A 16,444-nucleotide genomic window follows, 5' to 3' on the forward strand; every position below is an offset into this window, starting at 1 on the left:
AATAAAGCACTTCTCTAAGGTCTACAGTTGCTCTCTTCTGACTTTGAGGTTGGCCTCTAATGTCTTATCCATTGACTTTTCCCGTAAATATGTCTAATCGAGGCCATGTAGGATTCTAAAGAGAAATGATACACTTGGTTTGGTAAGAATTGCTAATTAACCAAGTAAGTAAAACCTGTAGCTGCTATGACTCCCAGCACTGATCCTGTGGTGAAAATTTAGATACAAGAAATTAAAAGTAAAACAGCAACTTCCATTTTAGATTTACAGACTCTGTCTCTATGTGTGTATCTTATTTCTCCTTCTTCCAAATCCTAATGGTTCCAAAATCACCTTTTAGGAGAGAACTTTAAAAGATGTCTATAACAGTATTTCCCAGTGTTATAAAACCTTTTACCAGGAAAATAACATGCAAGGTATTTTCATGTGACACAGGAATTCTTCAATCATCTTTAACTTCAATTTGTACAAAGTTCGCATTTCACAGTCACAAACGATTACATTTCATATTAGAAAGGTCAAGAGAGATTCATCTGGGTCCTTGTATACTTGAATCATTAATTTTTTTCTGATAACAGAGCAGGGTATTTAATCAAAACTAAAGGAAATAAAATAATGAATGACAAGGGAAGGGAATAGAAGGAGATCAAGAAAAGGTTTCTGAATATATATTCCCAGGCGGAAGAGTCCCGCCATAATGATACCTGTGCGTGGAGAGGCTTTTTGACGAAGACACCTCTGCCTGGAGTGCTTGCTTGATGTATTCTGACTCCTCCAACACCTTGTTATCTCTGCTCCTTTGGCCAGAGGCAACAACCCCCCCAACTCAGTTGATTAGAGTCTGGTACAGGGGTGATGGTCGAGATTTCATTACCACAGGGGCCTGTTAGTGTGACTCTCTTCCAAGTTCACAAACCTGCCCTGTTCCTACCTGACCCCAGGTCACAAGGAGAATGAGGTGAGAATGTAATTCTCTCAGGGTAGAGATCTTACTGGCTGGTGCTGGAGGGCATAGGGATGCACACACACAAAGATCCTGCCTTGCAGACACCCCGGCTTTATTGGTGTCCTGGGACTCAATTTTTTCCATTGAATTTCTCTCTCTCCAGTTTTTATGGAAGGAGGGCAAATCAGCAGAATTCCATTTTGAGGGGAAAAAGATTGGTTTATTTAGATGGAAATGATACAGGCTATGCCGACCAGGGGGTCATGAAGACACCTTTTTTAGGTGGTTTGAACTACGATGCACGTAATGGGCAAAGGATAGATTCCATAGTCCCTCATGTACTTGTGTCCCGATCAGACCAATCTAAAAGTGCTTGAATTTAATTTAATAACATTTTAATACAACTTAGTAAAACAACACAACATGATACATTTATCGCCAATTTGATCCTCAGGGCAAACTAGGGAGAGAATAACTATTTTCATTTTGATATACACATGAGGAAATTGCAAAAGTCCATTCTCAAGGAGTTCATAGTCACATGGAGGAAACACTGAGTGATGCTAGTTTATGACAAGGGGTGTCATACAAATGTCATACAGGACAGGTGCTGACGAAGGACTGCAACACCAGCGTCAGGTTTAAGGGGCACATTGACGGAACGGAAGTCATCTAGAGAAGTAAGGAGCCCTCCATTCTGAAGTATTACTAATGAGCCCCCAGACATTTGATCTTGAAAATTGAAAACTTGTCTCCATTAAAGCACGATTTAAAAATTAAAAGAGATAAGCCAGAAAGTAGAAGAAGATATCTTCAATCCATATAACAAGCAAAGATTAGAATTTACAAATATAAAGAACTCCCGCAAATAAAAAGGTAAACATACCTAGTGAGTAAATAGGAAAAAAGAAATTTTAGAGAAGAAATGCATATTACTATTTAGTATGTGAAACCTCCACCTTAAATTTATTAGTATCATATAATTGTTAATCAAGACCACAAAGAAATATCACTTTATATCATTACATTGGCAAAAATCAAAGGCGTTTACATAAAACTCATATATTGCTGGTGGGAGTAGTAACTAGTACACCTAGTCTGAAAACAATGTAGAATGATTTTGTGGAGTTAAACAGTCACAAACCCTAAGACCCAGCCCGTGTGTTCTAGGAGAGATGCATGTGAATCCTCATAGCAGCAGTGCTCAAAACTGCAAAAAGCTGGAAACAATCCAAATATCCATCAACAGGAGACTGGATAAATAAATTGTGATATAGTAAACATGATGGAATGTCTTCCATGGTAATAATGAATAAGCTATAGCTACAAACAACAACATAGGTGAATTCTAGAAATGGAATATAATTCTGAAAATACAATTTCAAACAAAAATTGCAACATAGAGAAGACTTTATATAATCTGACACTTGTATAGTAAATCTTAAATACAAGTGCAATTAATTAATATATCTTTAAATAAGAATATATATGTGATAAGTGCATTTGCAGCCAGACAGGGAAAATAGACACAGATTTCAGGATGATGAGTGCTTCTATAAAGAGATTAAAGTAATGGGTGGGGGAGGGGCACTTAGCTTTTATTGGTGATAAAACTCATTGGAAACTGTATTAGAATCTCATATACATTGACTAGGAAGTTAGACTAAATGACCTATAAGTTATTTTTTACAGTGAGCCAAAATACTCAAAATAAGCAAAGTACATCCTTTCATTATAAATTAGTAAACTGGAAAATATGTTGAACAGAAATTACCTAAATTCCTTTAAAAAGCAGCATTTTGAATTGCTCAAAGAATACAAGAGTGAAACCCACAACACCAGATTATTCATGAGCCCGTAATACGAGAACAATATTGTCAGACTTATCAAATACGACAAAGACAATGATAATGGCTTAAATTTACAAACTCAAGGGCTGAAAGGAAATACCCTGAACTATTCTTTGGGTAATTACTAAATATGCCCTAAGAATATAAGAAAACAAAACACAATAAATATATATTAAAGCAGAAAACAATGAATTAAAAATAGGAAGAAATGTATTAGTGAAAATCTTAGCTCTTTGAGAAAAAAAAATTGATTTCCTGGAAATCAATCAAAAAAAAAAAAAAAGATTTCCTGGAAAATTCAACAACAGGAAGCCTGAAAGAGACAAAGCTCAGATGACTAACTAGCAAAAGAAAAGAGAGAGAGCAACCGAAATGAAATGAACATAAGCAATGACCCGGATTCCGTCGCTTCAGACCGCACTGCCCTTACACGCTTTTCTTGCTTTCCCTCATAAACCATTAGGAAGCACACAGAGGAGGGGTTGCCGCTCTGGTCTTTGTTCGCATCTTCTTACTGATTCGATTACACAATAATGTAGCTAAGGGCACCTTATCCTTTGGATATTCATTGGAACACTGGGAGGTATTTATGAATTTTTAAAGACGTTGTTCTGAGTCAGTTCTTGGTTATTGACAATCCCCTTTGCACAGGGCACTAGGCCAGGCAGAGTGCAGGAGAAAGGAGGTGGGAGGCCACAGCACCTGCCTTCAAGGAGCAGACTAACCTGGGACTCCTCTGGTGAGGGGAGTCCCTGCCTAACCTGGCCTCTGGTAGATTGATCCACTTGTCAGGACAAGAAAGAAGAACCAGGCAAGGAAAAACAAAGGTTCCTAATGACCAGTGACCCTGCACAGTGCAGAGCTCCTGGGACAGCCAGCATCCCTGCCCTCCCTTTCCGCTTCCCAAACTGACTGGCACTTATGAAAATCTACAGTCAGAGGATTTCAGGAGTCAGAGTAATCATTTGATGATCATAACAGATAGTTTAAAAAAGACACCCTTACAGAAAAAGAACACAAGGAGCCTGTTATAATGTGTGTAAGTAGATAAAGCCTATAGGAAAAGGTACCAATTTAACAATAATTATTTCTGAGTCACTATAATTTTCTTCTTTTCCATATTTTATAAATATTCTACTATAGAAATTTCTGAAGTTATATCTGAGGAAATTATTTTCCTACTATTTAATACTCTCAGTGATTTTTCATTTATAGAAAATGGTTTTATTTTTGTCTCACCTTCCTAGGGCCCTGTTGTATAGCCCAAATGCTACACTTAAACAAAGGATTTGCTCTAAGTGAAATAGTCTCAGCTGGGAGTGCTGGTCAGTGAAATGAGTGGCACTGGATGAAAGAAGAATAGTCCCTTACAGCTGTGTTCTTATGAGCGGAGTGAAGAGAATGTGTGGGCAATTATCCAGTGAATAATATGGCTATAAGGATGTGATCAACAGAGTCAAAGGCTGAACCAAGGAAGACTTTGCTCTTGTTGCTGCCTTGTAAAGCAGTGATTCACAATTTACCTCCACCTTAGAATCCTCTGGCGGGGTTGGTGGTTTAATTGCTAAGTTGTGGCATACTCTTGTGACCCCATGGACTGTAGCCTGCCAGGCTCCTCTGTCCATGGGATTTCCCAGGCAAGAATACTGGAGTGGGGTGCCATTTCTTTCTCCAGGGGATCTTTGCAACCTAGGAATTGAACCCATGTTTTCTGCATTGCAGGTAGATTCTTTACCACTGAGCCATCAGGGATTCTGGCGTCTTTCAAATCTCTTGTTGTCCAGGACACATCACTCATCAATTACATCTGCATTTCTGGGGATGGAAATGAGGCTTCTGGGTGTCTTTAAATTTCCCAGTGATTCTAATATGGATCCAAGTTTGAGAACAATACAGGCTCTTTTTTTTTTTTTTTTTGCACGTAGTAGAGAGATGGCATCGCCAACTCAATGGACATGAGTTTGAGCGAACTCTGGGAGATGGTGAAGGACAGGGAAGCCTGGCATGCTTCTGTGCATGGGGTTGCAAAGAGTTGGACGTGACTGAGTGACTGAACAACAACAACAAATAGAGAGATAATTAAACAGTAATCTCCCTTATTATTCAACCTGAGAGAAGTCATTTAAGGAGTTGCTATTAGAGCAGCTTTGCAAGATCTAAGGAGCTGGACCATCCCACAGCAGAACTGCACTGGCCTTCTCTATGTGAGTTTTAGAAGACTGTGCGATATGTTAGAAAAAGTACACGTTCTGAAGACAAACAGACACGGTTTTCCCTTTATCGCCTGGTTTAGACCCCGGGTGCGCCCAGTTCTTACTGCAGCCAAGGGTGTCAGGTACACACAATCTTGGCAGCCCACAGCCCTGAGAGTGTCAGGCCTGCTGCAGGCTGGGCTATCCCCTCTTCCTGAGCCCAGTTGGTACTGACCACTCAGGACTGAGAGCCCTGGAAATGCGCCTTCTCCTTTCCCCCAAGGCTAGTGTTTTGCAACCTTCCTACGACTCCTCAGAAGGTCTTGTAAGCCTTCCATGGTGGCCACCATGTGAGTTCCCATGCATCCTCGTTTTGATTGCTCACTTTCTTCCTGCCTCACACCCTGGCCCTAGATATCATCTTGAAGATTATATCCAGATATGCTACCTATATGCAACAGGTTACTCATCTCAGGCTCTCACATTGGGAGAACTCAAGTAAGGGTATTACTGTGTCTCATGTACAGAGAGGTAAGCATTTGGAGCATACATACATTGCCAGTAATATCTTTTTACATAGTTGTAAAAACTAAATGAAAAAATAAAAGTGATAGATTACATATAATAACTATATAGAAAGCACCTCTAATAAAGAAGGTGTTTTTTTCTTTTCTTCTTTTTCACTAGTTCCAGTTTAGAAACTGAGATATAGGAGGTTCCCTAACTTTCTGGAACTTAAATTCAGTGCAGTCAAACTCCAGAAATGGGGTTCATCCTTTACCAGAATGTTTTCTGCACTTCATTCACTACCTTCCTGTGACCCATCAATCTCCCAAACAACAAACAAACAAAATCCAGAAACAGAAAAAAAGAGTCACTTCTCATCTCAAGAGCAAAATTCCTAACTGGCCAGAACTGGTTAGAGATGAAAACTGTCCTGTGTGACTTTGGCATGTCCTTACTTCCTCTTCCCATTTCCTCTGTGCCTTAGACCAGGTCTGGATGCTACAACCCAGACTCATGGTGTCAAGAATACAGAAATACCTTCCATAGCCAGCTCTTGGTCCAGCCTATGGTTTTAGTGCTATGCTATGGAGGGTCATAAAAAAGGTGGAGGATTCAAACTCACCCCACCATATACAGTTGTCAGAATAAAATTAAAAAAAAAAACAACAACAGAAAAAATCTTAGTAATTTTAGTCTTTTTGAAAAGTTTTGTTTTTTCAAAGTCATCTATCTTATCATTGGTTAATTTAATACCTTTGTATCCATTTAAAAAAATTAAAAGTAGTTTTCTTGCTATTGGAAGAAATAGAACTTAAGCATTCTTCTAATACCAGCTGTGTGCACCTTCAATTTTGTCTTAAAAAACAGTATCTTTATTATGGCATGGAAAATGTATAAGAAAAGAGCTCTTGTGGTAGAAACACCATATGCGAGGCAGCACTTGACGTAAGCATTGAAGAACTCTTAATGTCTGCATAGAATTGAGGACAAGGTTTAATCACCTGTGATGTGAAAATCACTGAGATGAGCGTGGAGAGGACAGCAGTACATCTGGGCTTGCTTGGGACACCTGGTGTGCTGGCTCAGCACAAGTTTACTCTTCTTGTCTTGGTCTATCTGCTTTAGCACTTGCCCTTGGCTAGTATTTTTAAGTATTATTTTTTTTCATTTTTAAAGTATGATTATTAATCATGGCCTGCCAGTCTTGTCCAGGACTGTGTGAGATGCATGTGCAATGAATGTAGGTCATGCTCTAGGCTTAGTCAAATCTTAGAAACAACCAGCGATAGCTCTATCCTGACACAGGGTAACTACCACCTCCTTTTCAGAGATAGTATACAGGAAGCTCCCTGTTGAACAAAGTACACCTAGGCATAGGCAGCTGGAGCACCTAATGCTTTGCAACCTCAGGTTCTGAAGGGAGTGATACTGAACAGGATTCTATGGGACCTTCTGGGGCATAGACCTCCTTCCCCAGCCCTTGTGTTCCCTTCCTCTTGTTTACAGAAAAGCCTCAGCTTTCCTGAGTTCCAAAGAGCAAGTTTAACCATAGAAGCGAGAAAATGCAGAAACAAAGGAAAATAGTCAAGCAAGACAAAATAATAATTGTTGTTCTTTAGGCACTAAGTCATATCTGACTCTTTTGCCACCCTTGGATTGTAAGTGAAAGACCTTTAGTTCCTCCTCAAAGGGTTATGCTGGGAAAGACTGAAGGCAGGAGGAGAAGGGGACAACAGGATGAGATGGTTGGATGGCATCACCAACTCAATGGACATGAGTTTGAGCAAGTTTCAAGAGTTGGTGGTGGACAGGGAAGCCTGGCGTGCTGCAGTTCATGGGGTCACAATGAGTTGGACCCAACTCTTTGAGCAACTGAGCTGACTACTGACAAAGGGTTATAGATAATATCATGAACCATATATTTGAATTATTAAGTATTTGTAGATATTAAAACCCCCAGCAGGTAGAAGAATTTAATTGCCTGCTGGCCACCAGCATGTAGACCTCTGACCACATGGAACCAAAAGGATGGTGATTGAGATTTCTGAAATGTCACCCTGGGACCTCACCATCAATCAATCAGAGAACTATGCATGAGCTGATCAGGTACTCTCAGACCATTTCCTTCACACTGTCTTTAAAAACTCTTCCCTGAAAACCATCCAGGAGTCTTCTGAGCACAAGCTGCCTATTCTCTCTGCTTGTTGGTGGTGTTGTTCAGTTGCTAAGTCATGTCCGACTCTTTACTACCCCATGAACTACAGCACACCAAGCTTCCCTGTCCTTCACTATCTCCCAGAGTTTGCTCAAACTCATGTCCACTGAGTCAATGATACCATCCAACCATCTCATCCTCTGTCGTCCCCTTCTCCTGCTTCCTTCAATCTGTCCCAGTATCAGGGTCTTTTCAAATGAGTCAGCTCTTTGCATCAGGTGGCCAAAGTATTGGAGCTTCAGCTTTAACATCTGTCTTTCCAATGGATATTCAGGACTGATTTCTTTTAGGATTGACTGATTTGATCTCCTTGCCATCCAAGGGACTCTCAAGAGTCTTCTCCAGCACTGCAATTTGAAAGCATTAATTCCCTGCAATAAACAATGTACTTTTCCTTCATTATAACCTGGTGTCAGTAAATTGGCTCTACTGTGTGTTGAACAAGCAAACCCAATTTGATTTGGTAATGGGAGATGCATCCAGCTCCACTGGTTCTGCGAGACCCTTGAATATGTATGTCACCCTAAGAATTCTGGTTAGTATGCTCCATGAGAAACTTAGAATACTATAGATTAGTTACATATAAATTGTGCATCAGAAAGATGTTAAGCAATATTGACTAGAGAGACTAGTTTGAGCCATCTTGCAATTGTGGTTTTATTATTTATAACATGGTATAAATTTACAACTTTTCCTTCATTATATTATTGATATTATCTCCTTGGGGGCAATGCCTTTCAGTACCAATGATTTTAAAAAAGAAGGGGTATATTGAATAAAACAATCGGGCTTAAGATCTAAATTTCTGTTGGAAATCTGCTGATGAATTGATGAATGACTAATTTGATAAAGTGTCAATGTTATTTGTTATGAGGTCCCTGAGGATATCTCTGACCACATGAAAACCAGAAGACACAAATATGCTTAAAAATATCAATATTCAACTTGAATATTTTGTAGCAATGCTAAAACTATGCCAAAAATTAGCCATTTAATACATGCAACTACAGAATTTAAGTATATAGATCATTCTTTGGTACATGACTTCCACTTGAATCAAGTAACAGCTAGTGGAGGTGATGGAATTCCAGCTGAGCTATTTCAAATCCTAAAAGACGATGCTGTTAAAGTGCTGCACTCAATATGCCAGCAAATTTGAAAAACTCAGCAATGGCCACAAGAGTGAAAAAGGTCGGTTTTCATCCAAATCTCAAAGGGCAATGCCAAAGCATGTTAAACTATGGCACAATTGTGTTCATCTCACACGCTAGCAAGGTAATTCTCAAAACTTTTCAAGCTGGGTTTCAATAGTATGGGAACCAAGAACTCCCAGATGTAGAAGCTGGATTTAGAAAAGGTAGAACCAGAGATCAAATTGCTAACATCTGTTGGATCATAGAAAAAACAAGGCAATTCCAGAAAAACATTTACTTCTGCTTCATTGACTACACTAGCCTTTGACTGTATGGATCACAACAAATTCTGGAAAATACTAGACAACCTTACCTGCCTCCTGAAAAACCTGTATACAGGTCAAGAAGCAGTAGTTAGAACAGTTAGAACTGGACATGGAACCAAGGACTTGTTGCAAATTGGAAAAAGAGTGCATCAGGGCTGTATATTGTCACCTTGTTTACTTAGCTTATATGCAGAGTTCAGTTCAGTCGCTCAGTCATATCCAACTCTTTGGGACTCCATGAATGGCAGCACACCAGGCCTCCCTATCCATCACCAACTCCCAGAGTTCACTCAAACTCACATCCATCGAGTAGGTGATGCCATCCAGCCATCTCATCCTCTGTCGTCCCCTTCTCCTCCTGCCCCCAATCCCTCTCAGCATCAGAGTCTTTTCCAATGACTCAACTCTTCGCATGAAGTGCCCAAAGTACTGGAGTTTCAGCTTTAGCATCATTCCTTCAAAAGAACACCCAGGACTGATCTCCTTCAGAATGGACTGGCTGGATCTCCTTGCAGTCCAAGGGACTCTCAAGAGTCTTCTCCAACACCACAGTTCTAAAGCATCAATTCTTTGGCACTCAGCCTTCTTCACAGTCCAACTCTCACATCCATACATGACCACAGGAAAAACCATAGCCTTGACTAGATGGACCTTTGTTGGCAAAGTAATGTCTCTGCTTTTCAATATGCTATCTAGGTTGGTCATAACTTTTCTTCCAAGGATTAAGCGTCTTTTAATATCATGGCTGCAATCACCATCTGCAGTGATTTTGGAGCCCCAGAAAATAAAGTCTAACACTGTTTCCACTATTTTCCCATCTATTTCCCATGAAGTGATGGGACCAGATGCCATGATCTTAGTTTTTGAATGTTGAGCTTTAAGCCAACTTTTTCGCTCTCCACTTTCACTTTCATCAAGAGTACATCATATGCAGAACACATCATGCCAAATGCCAGGCTGGATGAAGCTCAAGTTGGGATCAAGATTGCTGGGAGAAATATTAACAATCTCAGATATGCAAATGACAGCATACTAATGGCAGAAAAGGAAGAGGAACTAAAGAACCTCTTGATGAAGGTGAAAGAGGAGAGTGAAAAAGCTAGCTTAAAACTCAACACTCAAAATATGAAGATCATGGCATTTGGTCCCATCACTTCATGGTAAATAGATGGGCAAACAATGGAAACAGTGACAGACTTTATTTTCTTGGGCTCCAAAATCACTGTGGTGGGTATCTGCATGGTAGGAAATTAAAAGACACTTAGTCCTTGGAAGAAAAGCTATGACAAACCTAGATAGTGTATTAAAAAGCAGAGACATCACTTTACCAACAAAAGTCCATCTAGTCAAAACTATGGTTTTTCCAGTAGTCATGTATGGATGTGAGAGTTCGACAATAAAGAAGGCTTAGTGCTGAAGAATTGATGCTTTCAAACTGTGATGCTGGAAAAGACTCTTGAGAGTCCCTTGGAGAGTAAGGTGATCAAACCAGTTAATCCTAAAGGAAATCAACTCTGACTGTTCATTGAAAGGACTGATGCTGAAGCTGAAACTCCAGTAATTTGGCCATCTGATGCAAAGAAGCCGACTCATTGAAAAAGACTGTGATGTTGAGAAAGATTGAGGGCAGGAGGAGAAGGGGACGACAGAGGATGAGATGGTTGGACGGCACCATTAGCTCAATGTACATGAGTTTGAGCAAACTCTGGGAGATAGTGAGGGGCAAGGAAGCCTGGTGTTCTGCAGTTCGTGCGATTGCAAAAAGTCAGAACCAAGAGACTGAACAACTGCTCTCCACTGAATTTGCTCATTTTTTTAAGTTGCAAATTGTGTAACCAAGACTCTTGTGCATGTATAAAAAGTCAAGAGAGAATTTTAATGTGCCAGCTCTGTTAGAAAAAGAAGAAAATTGCAAGGAATGAAAAGGCTCTCATTTTATATCAATGTCGTCAGTTGGTGTAAGTAGAATTTAGCTAATTTCATCCAATTTTTAGAATCAAAATAAAGTTTTCAAACAGTCTGTTAAAGATGAATATTTGACATTATTATGAATATCATAGTCAATTTGTTCAAAAAGTTCAACATAAATAAAGTTTTTGTTGATTTTGGGATAAGAAAACTAATATAAATTTGGGGCAGCATAGTGTTATGGTGAAAGTGATGTTTAACTAATTTAATAAATCTATGGTACAAAAATACTTTTATCAAATTGGTTGTGTACAAACATAATTCTTAATTCATCTAAACACAATGCTATAAAGTGCCAAAAAATAGAAATAGTTGTTGTTAGAATTGACAATTTTTAAATTCAGATATAATTGAAATATAGCATTATATTGGTTGTAGTTGTACTACATAATAATTTAGTAATTTAAACATTGTGGAATAATCCCTAAATAAATTTAGTTATCATCCAAGAATTGACAAATATTTTTGCGTGTACAGAAAGTAACTAAATTACAATTTTTTTTGTTGAGACAAAATTGATGTTGAATTTAAAAAATGGCATGGCAGTATGGTATTTCTCGCTTTACTACTCCTAGTATCTGGTTTTTAAAATGTCTTAGATTTATTGAAATGTATTTATAAATAAACTTATGTGACTGACAGAGGTAGCAAACTTTCAGGAAAAGCTTTGTTTGCATTTTGTTCAATATACTGGAAAACATTCATCTGAATGTTCAACAAATGGAGCACCTAAAGCTTTTCTGGTGACAATAACAAGACTGGTAAATAGGAAAATACTCAAAATCAAGAGTGAGACTGAGCAAAACACATAATGCGAGCTGAGATTGTCCGTGATTTAATTTTGACATCTATGTTCTTTGGAATATCTTGATTTTGAGAAAGAATTGACAATGACGTTCTCATATTCAATTGGATACATGTCTATTCTGTATTGAAATGGAACAAATGTGGAAAGACCTGTCATTTGTAGTATCTAAATTTGGTGAAATATTCAAAAGGATCATAAATGGAGACAATTTATTTTATGAGTTTCATCTTTGAAAAATAGTTGTTCTGAAAATGGAAGCAAATTGAGAGTATCTATAAAAAAAATCTTAGCCTAACCATTTATATATTTTCAGGTTAGAAATGAAATTTTTCTTCATTTCATACCAGGTGCAGCTGCAACTGTAAAAAAAGTATTTTCTTAATAAAATGTGGTATGTTCTATGTGATAGCAGTATTAGAATGTGCTAACAGTTAAAATTATTAACATAAAATTCAGCTCCTTAGAAGATTGCAGGCAATTTTATGAAAACGTTAAAAAATAATAATACTGTATATGTAACACACATTCTTCTAAAAAGCACGAGTGACGTGGTACTAGAGACAGCTAAAAACAGATTAAAATATCAAATATGTAATAAGTATAATTGTTCTGATTGCTGTTTTTTCATGTTTAGATAACCAAAATAATACTTACTAAAATGTACCTAACCCAATGTTATTTTTATTTTTCAGACAGGATTTTCTTTTTCAAAACAGGTTTTGAATAGAGCTAATTATATAGATCCACCAGCGTTGTAAATCCAATTGAGCCCAGTGAATAATTTTTAAAATATATAATTATAATTGTTTTTAATTTTCCTTTCACTGGAAGCTCTCCTTCAAGGACACTGGGTTATTTGTTTGGTCACCCTATGGGGTGAGGTTCCTGAAGAGCCTGAGTCTAGCTCTGGGGGCTGGGCACATATGCTGACGTCACTGACGCAACCACAAGAGGAAACATGGGGAAGGTAGAAGAGTCTCAGTGACTAGCCGCTAAGAGAATGACTCAGACAGTGATGCTTGGAGCTCACAGTACAGTGTCATGACTGCTGCCCGGAGTGCGTTTGAAAGTTTTTACGGAGATGTTTACCTTGGGTTAGGCTTGGGGAGTGAATAGGATCTGGAGATGCAGGAAAACCTGTGGGTTGGAAGAGAACTTCCTGGATGACAGCAGTCCGGATAGTAGATGGTCTGGACTCAGTAAGAACACTTAGGGAAGGACTCATCTTGAAACACTCTGACAACCTTTTTTCAAGGCAAGGTTTAAAAAAATCGACCTAGTTATTGACACTTCATAAGCCTGATAAACTTGATGGTTAGTATTTTGCATTTCCAGAATTCTGCAGATGTATGATAAGAAAGTTTGAGAAGCATCAGGAAGTAAAAAAAAGAAAGTTTCCATTCTGTATTCAATGTCCTGTGATAAACCATAATGGAAAAGAATATAAAATTATATATATATGTGTGTATATCTATATATGATATATGTATTTAAGCATATTATATATGTATGTGTGTTTATATGCATATATGTTTACTTATACATATGTGTGGGCTTCCCTGATAGCTCAGTTGGTAAAGAATCTGCTTGTAATGCAGGATATCCCAGTTCGATTCTTGGGTCGGGAAGATCCACTGGAGAAGGGATAGGCTACCCACTCCAGTATCCTTGGGCTTCCCTGGTGGTTCAGCTGGTAAAGAATCACCAGCAAAGTGGGAGACCTGCGTTCGATCCCTGGGATGGGATCATCCGCTGGAGAAGGGAAAGGCTACCCACTCCAGGATTCTGGCCTGGAGAATTCCATGGACTGTATAGTCCATGGGGTTGCAGAGTCAGACATGACTGAGCGACTTTCACTTTCACTACACATAAGTGTGTGTGTGTGTATATATATATGTACATATATACATTTATATGAATGTGTATATATATATATGGGCTTCCCTGGTTGCTCAGATGGTAAAGCATCTGCCTGCAGTGCAGGAGACCCAGGTTCAATCCCTCTATATATACAACTGAATCACTTTTCTCTACAGCAGAAAATTAACACAGCACTATAAATCAGCTATGCTGCTGCTGCTGCTGCTGCTAAGTCGCTTCAGTCGTGTCCAGCTCTGTGCGACCCCATAGACGGCAGCCCATCAGGCTCCACCGTCCCTGGGATTCTCCAGGCAAGAACACTGGAGTGGGTTGCCATTTCCTTCTCCAATGCATGAAAGTGAAAAGTGAAAGTGAAGTCACTGAGTCGTGTCCAACTCTCAGTGACCCCATGGACTGCAGCCTACAAAAAAAAGTTTCAAATTTTATGCCATCCTGGACTTACTCACAGCCCCACAGCAAACAAACTCTGTTATGTTAGTTTCCTGAGTGGCAATTTAAGGTATCCTGACTTATTGAAATGTAGATATGCTATTTTGTACTTTATACTTTAATGTCAATGAATAATTTATGTATACACCCCCATCCTGTTGCAGATTATAGCTTTTCCTTCATATTTGTAAAGTTTTTTGTTGTTTTGTAAATCTGGCTTAGGGAGGTAGTGTGAATCAGTTGAAAGAAATAAGGACTTATAATATTTGTAATCTCTAACAAAGTCGCTGTTTCCTCATCTGTAAAGTGAGGATTAATTAAGGTCATCTGCACAGTGATCTTTGGTTAAAGTCTGTCACACACTAGATGCTGAATGCATTAGGGCTCAGAGATCAGGAAGAAAATCAGACAGGGCAAACAGACCACTATAGCAAAGTGATGCACGCTGTGACATAAGTTGATTGAAGGAATTAGGAGACGTGAGGAAAGGCTTTATTGCTAAAAGGAAAGCTGAACTGTTTCTTGAAGGTTGGGTTGGATTTTGTCTGGAAAGTGAGAAAGTGCTCTGTCCAGGAAGATGAGAAGGCATGCAGAAAGCATGGAAATGCAAACATATTAATATTTTGGGTTCATATGTGCTCTAAAGTGTATGAGTTCTAAAATCATAGAGAAAAAGTAAGGTAGCCTTCACGGCTTCCCTGGTGGCTCAGACGGTAAAGCATCTGCCTACAATGTGGGAGACCTGGGTTCAATCCCTGGGTGGGGAAGATCCCCGGAGAAGGAAATGGCAACCCACTCCAGAACTCTTGCCTGGAAAATCTCATGGACAGAGGAGCCTGATAGGCTACAGTCCACGGGGTTTCGAAGAGTCAGACACCACTGAGCAACTTCACTTCACTTGACTTCAGAAAGAGAAGTGCCTGCATACACAATGGCTTTGTATGTTTAAGGAGCTAGAATGTGACAGTAGATACATTCATTCTGGTTTCAGTAAAAAGACGTGGGGTCAACTGTAGAGTGGACTTGAAATAAACCAAGACTAAATTTCATGACTTTGCAAGTGCTATATAAAGTGCAACTGGTCACCTTGCAACATCAGAAAACCTCCTCCCCTGGATCATTTAAAATACAATAAATGTCTATTTGTCAGGAATTATTCAGTCATAGTTGGAGTAGAGAAAAGAATAGATGCCTCCTGAGAGTCTTCACAATTGTATGCTTAACTGCCTGCAATGTGGGAGACTCAGGTTCGATCCCTGGGTCAGGAAGTTTCTCCCTGGAGAAGGGAATAGCAACCCACTGCAATATTCTTCTCTGAAGAATTGACACACCAAGGAGCCTGGCAGGCTGCAGTCCATGGGGTTGCAAAGAGCCAGACTTGACTGAGCGACTAACACTTTCACTTTCAAAAGCAAATTGATGAGGATGAGAATTTTAGAAAAGTTCATGATCTCAAATTCTTCCATAAGACATCCTTTACAGATTTCCCCTCAGTCTTTTTAATATATCTCTGTCTTAGACTCTTTGGGATGCTAAAAGAAAAATACCATAGGCTAGATGGCTTAAACAATAAATATTCATTTCTCACAATTTTAGTAGCTGGGAAATCCAAGGTCAAGACAGCAGTGGAATCAGTGTCGTGTCTGATGAACACTGGCTTCCTCATTCACAGATGGCCCTTTTCTCTCTGTGTCCTTACACGGTGGAGAGCTCTCTGGGGTCTTGATTAGAAGGCCACTCTCATGACCTAATCACCTCCCAATGGCCACACCTCAAACACCATCACATTCAAGATTCAGTTTCAACATATGGATTTTGGGGTAGATGCAAACATTCCATTTATAGCAATCTCTATTACCTCTGGATGAAGTAAAAATATTCCTTAGCTCTGCTTACCAAGATTCTCCTAGTCTAGTCCCAACACTCTCTGTACTAGAAGTCTTTGCTCCAATCAACCTTATTTATTACTTACCTTCCCTTTCAAATCCCTGCCTTCATTCTAATCTCCCCCTTTCAGATGGACTTTCCATTCCTTTTTTTTCCCTTAGGTCTTTTGAAGACCCTACTCAAATCTTATAGATATCATATGAGATAAACAGATATAATCCTCTAAGCCACTTTTAGTAGTACACTGCACTATATCAAGTAAAATAGTTCTTTTGCACACAACCAGTTCTTCCCAGAATATA

Source organism: Oryx dammah, unplaced genomic scaffold (genome assembly GCF_014754425.2).
Source record: "Oryx dammah isolate SB20612 unplaced genomic scaffold, SCBI_Odam_1.1 HiC_scaffold_16, whole genome shotgun sequence".
NCBI lineage: Eukaryota > Metazoa > Chordata > Mammalia > Artiodactyla > Bovidae > Oryx > Oryx dammah.